We start from the raw sequence: 11,964 nt of genomic DNA, 5'->3' as shown, positions 1-11,964 counted from the left end.
GCGCGTCCGCATCGGCAAACTACCAGGCCACGCATTGTGTTCGGGAGGCATTGTGGTCTGGACCTGCGAAAGCTATGGAATAGAAACAAATAGTTTAGTGGCTAATGACAAGGTGGGTAATTAAAGCAAAAAACACTTTAGTAACTTAGGACGATGTAAAGCATGAGATCATAGGATTCGATGGATGAGATTGTTTGGTTCTCCGTCCTTTCATGCTTCTATTTATAGTGGTAGTAGATAAATAGATAGATAGTAGATAGTAGATATTTTTTTTAAAAAATAGTACGTATTTTTTACTAAATTCGAAAAGCATATGTGAAAATTGAAAAAATATATCAAAACTAGCACCCCGTCGGCCTCTTGTGGGCCGACAGGGGACCTGTCGGCTTGTGGGAGGCCGAAGAGGACGTGTCGGCCTGCGGGTGGCCGAAGAGCGAGCTGTTGGCCAGCGGCTGGCCGAAGAGGACGTGTCGTCCTCCAGGAGGCCGAAGAGCCCCTCATAAGGCCGACCAAGCCCTTCTTCCTCCTCAGTCGCTGGCTGATCTTCTCTCTCTCGTTTTTCTTCCCTCATTCCCCCCCCCTCTGATCTCCTCCATCCTCCACCCATTTTCCTATTTAATCCGCTGAATCAATAGATCATACCCATCTCCACCGCCTACCTACGGTCTCATTTTGTGCGATGGGGTAGTTTTTTGTTCATTTGGAGGAGCCATGGTGGGATGGTGGAGGTGTGATGGTGAGGTGAGGAGGTGGTGTGGTGTAGAGGAAGAAGAAGGTGGAGAGGAAGAAGAAGGGGACACACGCGTCGAAGGTATACCAATTTTTTTACTGTAGGTTCATTTTATTGTTGGTTTATTTAGTTATGTAGGTTTGATTTTGTATAAATTTGTTTGCTGTGAATAATGACAAGGTCGCAATGTCTGACACGTGAAAATGTTTGAATCCATAAATTTGACTATTTATTACGGCCCTAGTAATGTTCGATATAATGAGTTGGGGGTTTATCTTAGCGAGTCTTAAAAAGGTGTCCTCACACTTTCATATCCGGACACAGTGGACATTAGGCAGTTGAAGCAGTGGTTGACTACTAGTTTTGGGTTGGATAGTTCAACTACTGGATAGTTCTGCGGGATAATTCAATACAAATTCTAGTACTGCATAGTTCAACTACTGGATAGTTCTACTACTGGATAGTTCAATACAAATTCAACCATTACATACTTAAAATTCATCACAGATCTCCTTCAACTTCTTCACCTTGTCCTTATAGCCATGGTTCTGTTTCATCATATCAGAAATGATGTGCTCCAGCTTTTTCTTCTCTTCCTTCATTTGGTCTCTCTCTAGCACAAGCTGGTCCCTCTCCTTCTCCGCCTTCGCCCAGAGTACGTGATGTAGATTGGTGGAAGAATGGTATGCGAACTTCTTCTTCTCAATCTCCTCTTTCAGATCACTCATAGTCAACCTAGCACTGCCAAGTTGACTAATAGCCTCCTCCTTGTCAGCGACCATTTTTGCAAAATCAAGTTTGAAAATTCGAAGCTCTTCCTCTATCCTCCTCTTTTCTCCAATTATTTTGAAATTTTCTTCACCCAGCTTTAGATTATCTCTGATTCTGTCCTCATTTTCTTTGTCATGCATGCTCCATAATTGACCTATGCAAAACTGCATAGCATCTAACCACTCAGGGCCTATCCACGCCAGATAGCAGCACTTTTCTTTTGCCTAAAATTCAAAACAATTTCAGTGATTAACATACATGAAATTGAGTGGAGCAGAAACTAACTAAGATTAACTAATTACAGTGCAAGATACCTTCTCCTTTGCACAAGCAATAAAACGTTGGCGAGTGTGAGTAAATTGAAATGCAACTTGCTTGAGGAAAGGCTCTAGATGCATACGACGAGAAGATAGTTCATGAGCAATGCCACTCCATTCATAGCATGGGATAGTCATAGGAAGCTAAAAACATAAGACACCAAACTGTTATGAAATCCCGAAACGAAGAACCCTAAACCTATTAACCGTAAATGTTGGAATCCCGAAATTAACGTACCTGCCTAGTCACACTATCATCATCCTAAGAAGAGCTTGATCCCTCACTCCAAGAGACCATGGCAGATTAATTGGCAGACCTAAATATTTGTACTACTTAATTAACAGACCTAAATTTATCCAAAACCAAACCTAAAAATATTTAAACTACTTAACCGAGTCACCTAAATATATCCAAACCTACCGGAGCATACGGAAATGATTGTTGAATTTTACCCTTGAAGCGTGCGAAGAACGACGAACGACGAACGACCACCACCTTTACCCACACCTCCACCTCCACCACCACCACCACTGTCCTTTTTTCACTCCTCTCCACCTTCTTCTTCCTCTCCACCACACCACCTCCTCACCATCCACACCTCCACTACCCCACCACCATCACACAAAATGAGTAGGTAGGCCGGTGGAGATGGGTATGATCTATTGTTTGAGCGGATTCAATAGGAAAATGGATGGAGGTTGGAGGAGATCGGAGAGGGAGAAAAATTAGTGAATAAGAACAAAAGAGAGAAGAGGAGGCAGCAAGTGAGGAGGAAGAAGGGTCGGTCGGCCTTACGAGGGGCTCTTCGGCCTCCTGTCGGCCGACAGGCCCCCCTTCGGCCAACGAGAGGCCGACGGAGTATTTTTTTGATTTTTATCCATTCCGACATATGGCTTTTGAATTTGGTAAAAAAAATCATCGTATTTTTGAAAAAAAATATAGTAGATAGATAGATAGTAGATAAGTATTATGCAACATAAAACACACCTTCACATGATACACGTCACATCTTCACGTGTGCACCAAGCCGTGTAGTACACCTTCGTACATTACGCAACACACCTTTGTGCGACACAACACATCTTCATGCCTTGATACATAGAGCATCTCCAACCGCGCCCCCAACAACCCCCTCCCCCTCCTCCCCCATGGTCCTTTTTGGTCATCGACACGAAAAAACGGCTCAGTCACGCCCACATGAGCCTGTTTTTGCCGGTTAGGGCCGAATTTGGCCTACGCAGTCCCACGGCAAACTCGGCGCGCCGGGGTCGCCCCGGGGCGCTCGGGGAAACATTTTTAGCACTAAATGCGTGTGGACCGGCTGAGTCAGCGACTAGGCACGTTCGTCGTCCTCATCGCATCATTTCCCGTGGGAATCAATGCAAAGGTCACGCCGTCGGTCAGCCCTCCACTGATTCCTCACGGGCGGCGCAGTGAAGGTGCGATGACGCGCGTCCCGTCCACTCCCGCCACGCATTCACAAGGTTGTCTCCCACTCGCCACCCTCACGCGTCTATATAAAGCCGCCTCTCCCTCGCCGGTTGCCGCACACCTCTCGCTAGACTCTCGCCGTCAACGCCCCTCTCCTCTTTTCACCCCCTTTCATTACTTGTGCCTCTTCTCTCTCCACCAATGGCCGAGTGCTACCCCAACGATGGAGCGGCAGCCAACGGCTTCGCCCGCCGCCACCTGCACGAGTCCGAAGCCCGCCTCCTCTACGTGGCATACTACCCAGCGCCAACAGACATGCGTGTTGGGGAACGTAGCATGGGAAACAAAAAATTTCCTACGCACACGCAATACCTATCTGTGGTGATGATCATCTACGAGATGGGAGAGTGAATCTACACTTGTAGATCACTATTTAACCCGAGTGTTCCGCGTGTGTAACTGTTTTTCACCCGTTGTACGTGAACGTTGAGTCTATCACACCCGATCATCACATGGTGTCTCGAAACGACGAACTGTCGCAATGGTGCACAGTCGGGGAGAACACAATTTTATCTTGAAATTTTAGTGAGGGATCACCCTATAATGCTACCGTCGTTCTAAGAAAAATAAGGTGCATAAAAGGATTAACATCACATGCAAATCATAAGTGACATGATATGACCATGATCTTGTGCTTCTTGATCTCCATCACCAAAGCACCGACATGATCTTCATCGTGACCGGCTCCACATCATGATCTCCATCATTGTGCCGCCATCGAGGTTGTCGTGCTATCTATGCTATTACTACTAAAGCTACTGCCTAGCAATATAGTAAACGCATCTGCAAGCACAAACGTTAGTTTAAAGACAACCCTATGGCTCCTGCCGGTTGCCGTAGCATCGACGTGCAAATTGGTATTCAACTGTTACAACATGATCATCTCATACATCCAGTATATCATATCATGTCTTTGGCCATATCATATCACATGCATACCCTGCAAAAACAAGTTAGACGTCCTCTAATTTGTTGCTGCATGTTTTACGTGGCCGCTATGGGTATCTAGTATGATCGCATCTTACTTACGCAAAGCCACAACGGTGATATGTAAATTGCTATTTAACCTTCTCCAAGGACCACCTAGGTCAAATCCGATTCAACTAAAGTTGAAGAAACAAACACCCGCCAGTCATCTTTATGCAACAAGTTGCATGTTAGTCGATGAAACCGGTCTCTCGTAAGCGTATGAGTAAGGTTGGTCCGGGCCGCTTCGATCCAACAATACCGCTGAATCGGGAAAAGACTAAGGACGGCAGAAAATCAAACAGCAACACCCACAAACTATTTTGTGTTCTACTCGAGATATCATCTACGCATGAACCTAGCTCATGATGCCACTGTTGGGCAACGTAGCATGGGAAACAAAAATTTTCCTACGCACACGCAATATCTATCCATGGTGATGATCATCTACGAGAGGGGAGAGTGAATCTACATACCCTTGTAGATCGCTAAGCAGAAGCGTATATAACGCGGTTGATGCAGTGGAACATCTTTGCGATCCAAATCGCAACCCATCCCACGATCCAATCACGATCCTTCCTGATCTAGTGCCGAACGGACGGCACCTCTGTGTTCAGCACACGTACAGCTCGATGACGATCTCTGCCTTCTTGATCCAACAGGAGGGGGAAGAGAGGTAGATGAGTTCTCCATAACGACGGTGTGGTGGTGGTGGTGGTGGTGGTGGTGGTGGTGGTGGTGGTTCTATTCTAGCAGGGCTTCACCTAAGCACCACTGAAACTAGAGGAGAAACAGATCTGGAGAGAGAGGGCAACACGTGGTTGTTTTCTGTTGTGTCTAAACCCCTCAAAACCCTTAGTATATATAGGAGGAGAGGAGGGAGAGGGATGCGCCCTAGGGCAGCCCTTTCTTCCCTTGCGCAAGGAGGAGAGGAGGAGTCTTCCTCCAATCCTATTTGGAGTAGGATTCCTCCTTCCCACTTGGAAACTCTTTCCACCTTGTGTTTTTTCCTTCTCAAACCTTATGGGCCTTAGTGGGAACTTATTCTAGCCCACCAGGGGCTCGTTTATCTCTTCCCACAGCCCATGAGGCCCTTGGGGCGTGACACCCCTCCTGATGGTCCCCGACACCCCTCCCGGCACTCCCGGTACACTACCGACGAGCCCGACACTTTTCCGGTGACCAAAACAGGACTTTCTATATATCAATCTTTACCTCCGGACCATTCCGGAGCTCCTCGTGATGTCCGAGATCTCATCCAGGACTCCAAACAACCTTCAGTCACCAACACCTATAACTCAACTATACCGAAACGTCACCGAACCTTAAGTGTGCAGACCCTGCGGGTTCGAGAACTATGCAGATATGACCTGAGACACTCTCCGATAAATAACCAATAGCGGGACCTGGATGTCCACATTGGCTCCCACATATTCTACGAAGATCTCTATCGGTTGAATCTCCATGTCAAGGATTCAGTTAATCCCGTATTTTGTTCCCTTTATCCTTCGGTATTTTACTTGCCCGAAATTCGATCGTCGCTATCTCCTTACCTAGTTCAATCTCGTTACCGGCAAGTCTATTTACTCGTTCCGTAATACAAGATCCCGTAACTAACTCCTCAGTCACATTGCTTGCAAGACTTGTCGTGATGTTGTATTACCGTGTGGGCCCCGAGATACCTCTCCATCACACGAAGTGAAAAATCCAAGTCTTGATCCATGCTAAACCAACAGACACCTTTGGAGATACCTGTAGAGCACCTTTATAGTCACTTAGTTACATTGCGATGTTTGATAACCCACAAGGTATTCCTGCGGTATCCGGGAGTTGCATGATCTCATGGTCATAGGAACAGATACATTGACATGCAGGAAACAGTAGCAATAAACTGACACGATAATATGCTACGTTCACAGTTTTGGGTCTTGTCCATCACATCATTCTCCCAATGATGTAATCCCGTTATCAAGTGACAACACTTGTCTATGGTCAGGAAACCTTGACCATCTTTGATCAATTAGCTAGTCAACTAGAGGCTCACTAGGGACAGTGTGTTGTCTATGTATCCACACATGTATTTGAGTTTCCAATCAATACAATTCCAGCATGGACAATAAACAATTATCGTGAATAAAGAAATATAATAATAACCAATTTATTATTGCCTCTAGGGCACATTTCCAATAATGCGACGGAGGGGTCCTCGTGCCATCGTCGCCCTCTAGAGCTAACCGGCGCGCGAAGATCGCGCGCATCCGGTCATTGCTGCCGGAGAGTTCGCGGAACCCGCCGAGGTACGTGATACGTCCATTTTGCATCATGCTTTCATGTTGATATTTATCGCTTTATGGGCTGTTATTACACTTCACGGTACAATACTTATGCCTTTTCTCTCTTATTTTGCAAGGTTTACATGAAGAGGGAGAATGCCGGCAGCTGTAATTCTGGCCTGAAAAAGGAGCAAGTTTGAGATACCTATTATGCGCAACTCCAAAAGCCGTAAAAATCAACGAGGATTTATTTTGGAATTTATAAAAAATACTGGGACGAAGAAGTACCAGAGGGGAGCCAGCAGGAGGCCACAAGCCTGCTAGGCGCGGCCTACCCCCCTGGCCGCGCCTAGGGGGCTTGTGGGCTCCCAGTTGGCCCTCTGGCCCCCCTCTTTTGCTATAAGGAGAGTTTAGTTCCAGAAAAAATCAAGAGGAGGCTTTCGGGAGGAATCTCCGCCGCCACGAGGCGGAACTTGAGCAAAACCAATCAAGAGCTCCGGTAGGGTCGTCCTGCCGGGGAAACTTCCCTCTCGGAAGGGGAAATCATCGCCATCGTCATCACCAACACTCCTATCATCGGAGGGGACTCATCACCATCAACATCGTCATCAGCACCATCTCATCTCCAAACCCTAGTTCATCTCTTGTAACCAATCTCCGTCTCCCGACTCCGATTGGTACTTGTATGGTTGCTAGTAGTGTTAATTACTCTTTGTAGTTGATGCTAGTTGGATTACTCAGTGGAAGATTATATGTTCAGATCCTTGATGCTATTCAATACCTCTCTGGTCATGAATATTATTATGCTTTGTGAGTAGTTACTTTTGTTCCTGAGGACATGGGATAAGTCATGCTATAAATAGTCATGTGAATTTGGTATTCGTTCGATATTTTGATGCGTTGTATGTTGTTTTTCCTCTAGTGGTGTTATGTGAACGTCGACTACATAACACTTCACCATTATTTGGGCCTAGAGGAAGGCATTGGGAAGTAATAAGTAGATGATGGGTTGCTAGAGTGACAGAAGCTTAAACCCTAGTTTATGCGTTGCTTCGTAAGGGGCTGATTTGGATTCACTAGTTTAATGCTTTGGTTAGACTTTGACTTAATTCTTCTTTCATAGTTGCGGATGCTTGTGAGAGGGGTTAATCATAAGTGGGATGTTTGTCCAAGTAAGGGCAGCACCCAAGCACCGGTCCACCCACATATCAAACTATCAAAGTAGCGAACGTGAATCATATGAACATGATGAAAACTAGCTTGACAGAAATTCCCATGTGTCCTCAGGAGCGCTTTACCTCCTATAAGAGTTTGTCCAGGCTTGTCCCTTGCTACAAAAGGGATTGGGCCATCTTGCTGCACCTTTGTTACCGTTGTTACTTGCTACTTGCTACGAATCATCTTATCACACAACTATCTGTTACCGATAATTTCAGTGCTTGCACAGAATACCTTGCTGAAAACCACTTGTCAGATCCTTCTGCTCCTCGTTGGGTTCGACACTCTTACTTATCGAAAGGAATACGATAGATACCCTACACTTGTGGGTCATCAAGACTCTTTTCTGGCGCCGTTTCCGGGGAGTGAAGCGCCTTTGGTAAGTGGAATTTGGTAAGGAAACATTTATATAGTGTGCTGAAATTTATTGTCACTTGTTACTATGGAAACTAATCCTTTGAGGAGCTTGTTCGGGATATCTTCACCTCGAACGGAAGCACAAGGAGTTGCTCCTCAACCTGCTGCACCTACTGAAAATATTTTCTATGAATTTCCTTCTGGTATGCTTGAGAAACTGCTGGCTAATCCTTTTACAGGAGATGGAACATCACATCCAGACTTGCATCTAATCTATGTAGATGAAGTTTGTGGTTTATTTAAGCTTGCAGGTTTGCCCGAGGATGAGGTCAAGAAGAAGGTATTTCCCTTATCTTTGAGGAATAAAGCATTGACATGGTATAGGCTATGTGATGATACTGGATCATGGAACTACAACCGGTTGAAATTGGAATTTCATCAAAAGTTTTATCCTATGCATCTAGTACATCGTGATCGGAATTATATTTATAATTTTTGGCCTCGTGACAGAGAAAGAATCGCTCAAGCTTGGGGGAGGCTTAAATCAATGTTATATTCATGCCCCAACCATGAGCTCTCGAGAGAAATTATCATCCAGAACTTCTATGCTCGGCTTTCTCATGATAATCGCACCATGCTTGACACTTCTTGTACCGGTTCTTTTATGATGAGAGATATTCACTTCAAATGGAATTTATTGGAAAGAATTAAACGCAACTCTGAAGATTGGGAGTTTGAAAAAGGTAAGGAGTCAGGTATGAATCTCTAGTTTGATTGCGTTAAATCCTTTGTTGAAACAAATACTTTGTGTGATTTTAGCGCTAAGTATGGACTTGACTCTGAGATAGTAGCTTCATTGTGTGAATCATTTGCTGCTCATATTGATCTCCCCAAAGAGAAGTTGTTTAAATATCATCCTCCCATAGAAGTCAATGTATTTAAACCCAATCCAGTTGAAGAGAAAGTCATCGCTTATAATGATCCTATTGTTCCCAGTGCTTACATTGAGAAACCACCTTCCCCTGTTAAGATAAAGGATCATTCTAAAGTTTCAACTGTGATACATAGGGGCTACATTAGAACACCTACACCCCCTGAGCAAATTAGAGTTGAAACTAGCATTGCTATTATCAAAGATCTCCTGTCCGACAATGTTGATGGCCATGATATTCACTTCTGTGAAGATGCTGCTAGAATTGCTAAACCACATGCTAGAGACAAACATAGGCATGTTGTTGGCACGCCTGTTGTTTCTGTTAAGATAGGAGATCATTGTTATCATGGTTTATGTGACGTGGGTGCTAGTGTTAGTGCAATACCTCAATCCTTATATGATGAAATTAAAGACGAGATTGCACCTGCTGAGATGGAACCTATTGATGTCACTATTTAGCTTGCTAATAGATATACTATCTGCCCTTTGGGAATTGTTAGAGATGTTGAAGTCTTGTGTGGTAAAACGAAGTATCCTGCTGATTTCCTCGTTCTTTCTACCACACAAGATAGCTTTTGTCCCATCATATTTGGCAGACCTTTCCTCAATATTGTCAATGCTCATATTGACTGTGAGAAGCAAACTGTCACTGTTGGCTTTGAAGGTGTGTCATATGAGTTCAATTTCTCCAAGTTTGGTAGACAACCTCATGAAAAAGAGTTGTCTAGTAAGGATGAAATTATTGCCCTAGCTTCTATTGTTGTGCCTCCAACTGATCCCTTAGAGCAATACTTGCTTGAGCATGAAAATGGTATGCATATGGATGAAAGGGATGAGATAGATAGAGTTATCTTTGAACAATATCCTATCCTTGAGAATAATTTGCCTGTTGAACTGCTTGGAGATCCACCCCCACCAAAGGGTGATCCTGTGTTCGAGCTTAAACAGCTGCCTGATACTCTTAAGTATGCTTATCTCGATGAAAAAGAGATATATCATGTTATTATTAGTGCTAGCCTCTCAGAGCATGAAGAAAATAAGTTACTAAAAATTCTGAGGAAGCACCGTGCTGCTATTGGATATACTCTTGATGATCTTAAGGGCATTAGTCCCACTCTATGCTAGCACAAGATTAAAACTGATCCTGATTCCGAACCAATTGCTGATCATCAACGGAGATTAAATCCTAAGATGAAACAGGTAGTAAGAAAAGAAATACTAAAGCTCCTGGAAGCAAGTATTATCTATCCTGTTGCTCATAGTGATTGGGTGAATCCGGTGCATTGCGTCCCTAAGAAGGGAGGTATTGTCGTTGTCCCTAATGATAAGGATGAATTGATCCCACAGAGGTTTATTATTGGCTATAGGATGGTGACTGATTTTAGGAAATTGAATAAAGCCACTAGGAAAGATCATTACCCTTTGCCTTTTATCGACCAAATTCTAGAAAGACTGTCTAAACACACACACCTCTGCTTTCTAGACGGTTATTCTGGTTTCTCCCAAATACCTGTTGCACAATCTGATTAGGAGAAAATCACTTTCACCTGCCCTTTCAGTACCTTTGCTTACAGACATATGCCTTTTGGCTTATGTAATGCACCTCCACCTTTCAAAGATGTATGATGGCTATATTCTCTGACTTTTGTGAAAAGATTGTTGAGGTTTTCATGGATGACTTCTCCGTTTACGGGTTTTCTTTTGATGATTGCCTCAGCAACCTTGATTGATTTTTGCAGAGATGTAAAGATACCAATCTTGTCTTGGATTGGGAAAAGTGCCACTTTATTGTTAATGAAGGCATCGCCTTAGGACATAAAATTTCTGAAATAGGTATTGAAGTCGATAAGGCTAAAGTTGATGCGATCGAGAAAATGCCATGCCCCACAGATATAAAAGGTATAAGAAGTTTCCTTGGTCATGCTGGTTTCTATAGAAGGTTCATTAAAGACTTCTCTAAGATTTCTAGGTCTCTTACCAATCTCTTGCAAAAGGATATTCCTTTTTTTTGACGATGATTGTGAGGAAGCCTTCGAAATACTTAAGAAGGCATTGATAACTGCACCTATTGTTCAACCACCTGATTGGAACGTACCTTTTGAAATCATGTGTGATGCTAGTGATTATGCTGTTGGTGATGTTCTAGGACAAAGAGTTGATAAGAAGTTGAATGTTATTCATTATGCTAGTAAAACTCTAGACAATGCCCAAAGAAACTATGCTACTACTGAAAAGGAATTTTTAGCAGTCGTGTTTGCATGTGAAAAGTTCAGGTCTTACATTGTTGATTCCAAAGTCACTATTCACACTGATCACGCTGCTATTAAGTACCTCATAAAGAAGAAAGACGCTAAACCTAGACTTATCAGATGGGTTCTCTTGCTACAAGAATTTGATTTGCATGTTGTCGATAGGAAGGCTGCTGAGAACCCAGTAGCAGGTAACTTGTATAGGTTGGAGAATGTTCTTGATGACCCCCAACCTATTGATGATAGTTTTCCTGATGAGCAATTGAATGTCATCAATACTTCACGTAGTAGACTGTGGTATGCTGATTATGCAAATTATATCGTTGCCAAATATATACCACCTAGTTTCACATACCAGCAAAAGAAGAAATTCTTCTTTGATTTGAGACATTACTTTTGGGATGATCCTCACCTTTATAAGGAAGGAGTAGATGGTGTCATTAGACATTGTGTACCTGAACATGAATAGGGACAGATCCTACAGAAGTGTCACTCTGAGGCTTACGGAGGACACCATGCGGGAGATAGAACTGCACACAAGGTATTGCAATCAAGTTTCTATTGGCCCACTCTCTTCAAGGATGCCCGTAAGTTTGTCTTGTCTTGTGACGAATGTCAAAGAATAGGTAATATCAGTAAACGTCAGGAAATGCCTAC

The sequence above is a fragment of the Hordeum vulgare genome, chromosome 6H, assembly GCF_904849725.1.
Source record: "Hordeum vulgare subsp. vulgare chromosome 6H, MorexV3_pseudomolecules_assembly, whole genome shotgun sequence".
NCBI lineage: Eukaryota > Viridiplantae > Streptophyta > Magnoliopsida > Poales > Poaceae > Hordeum > Hordeum vulgare.
The sequence above is the reverse complement of the archived record's forward strand: the minus strand, read 5'-3'. Positions refer to the sequence as shown.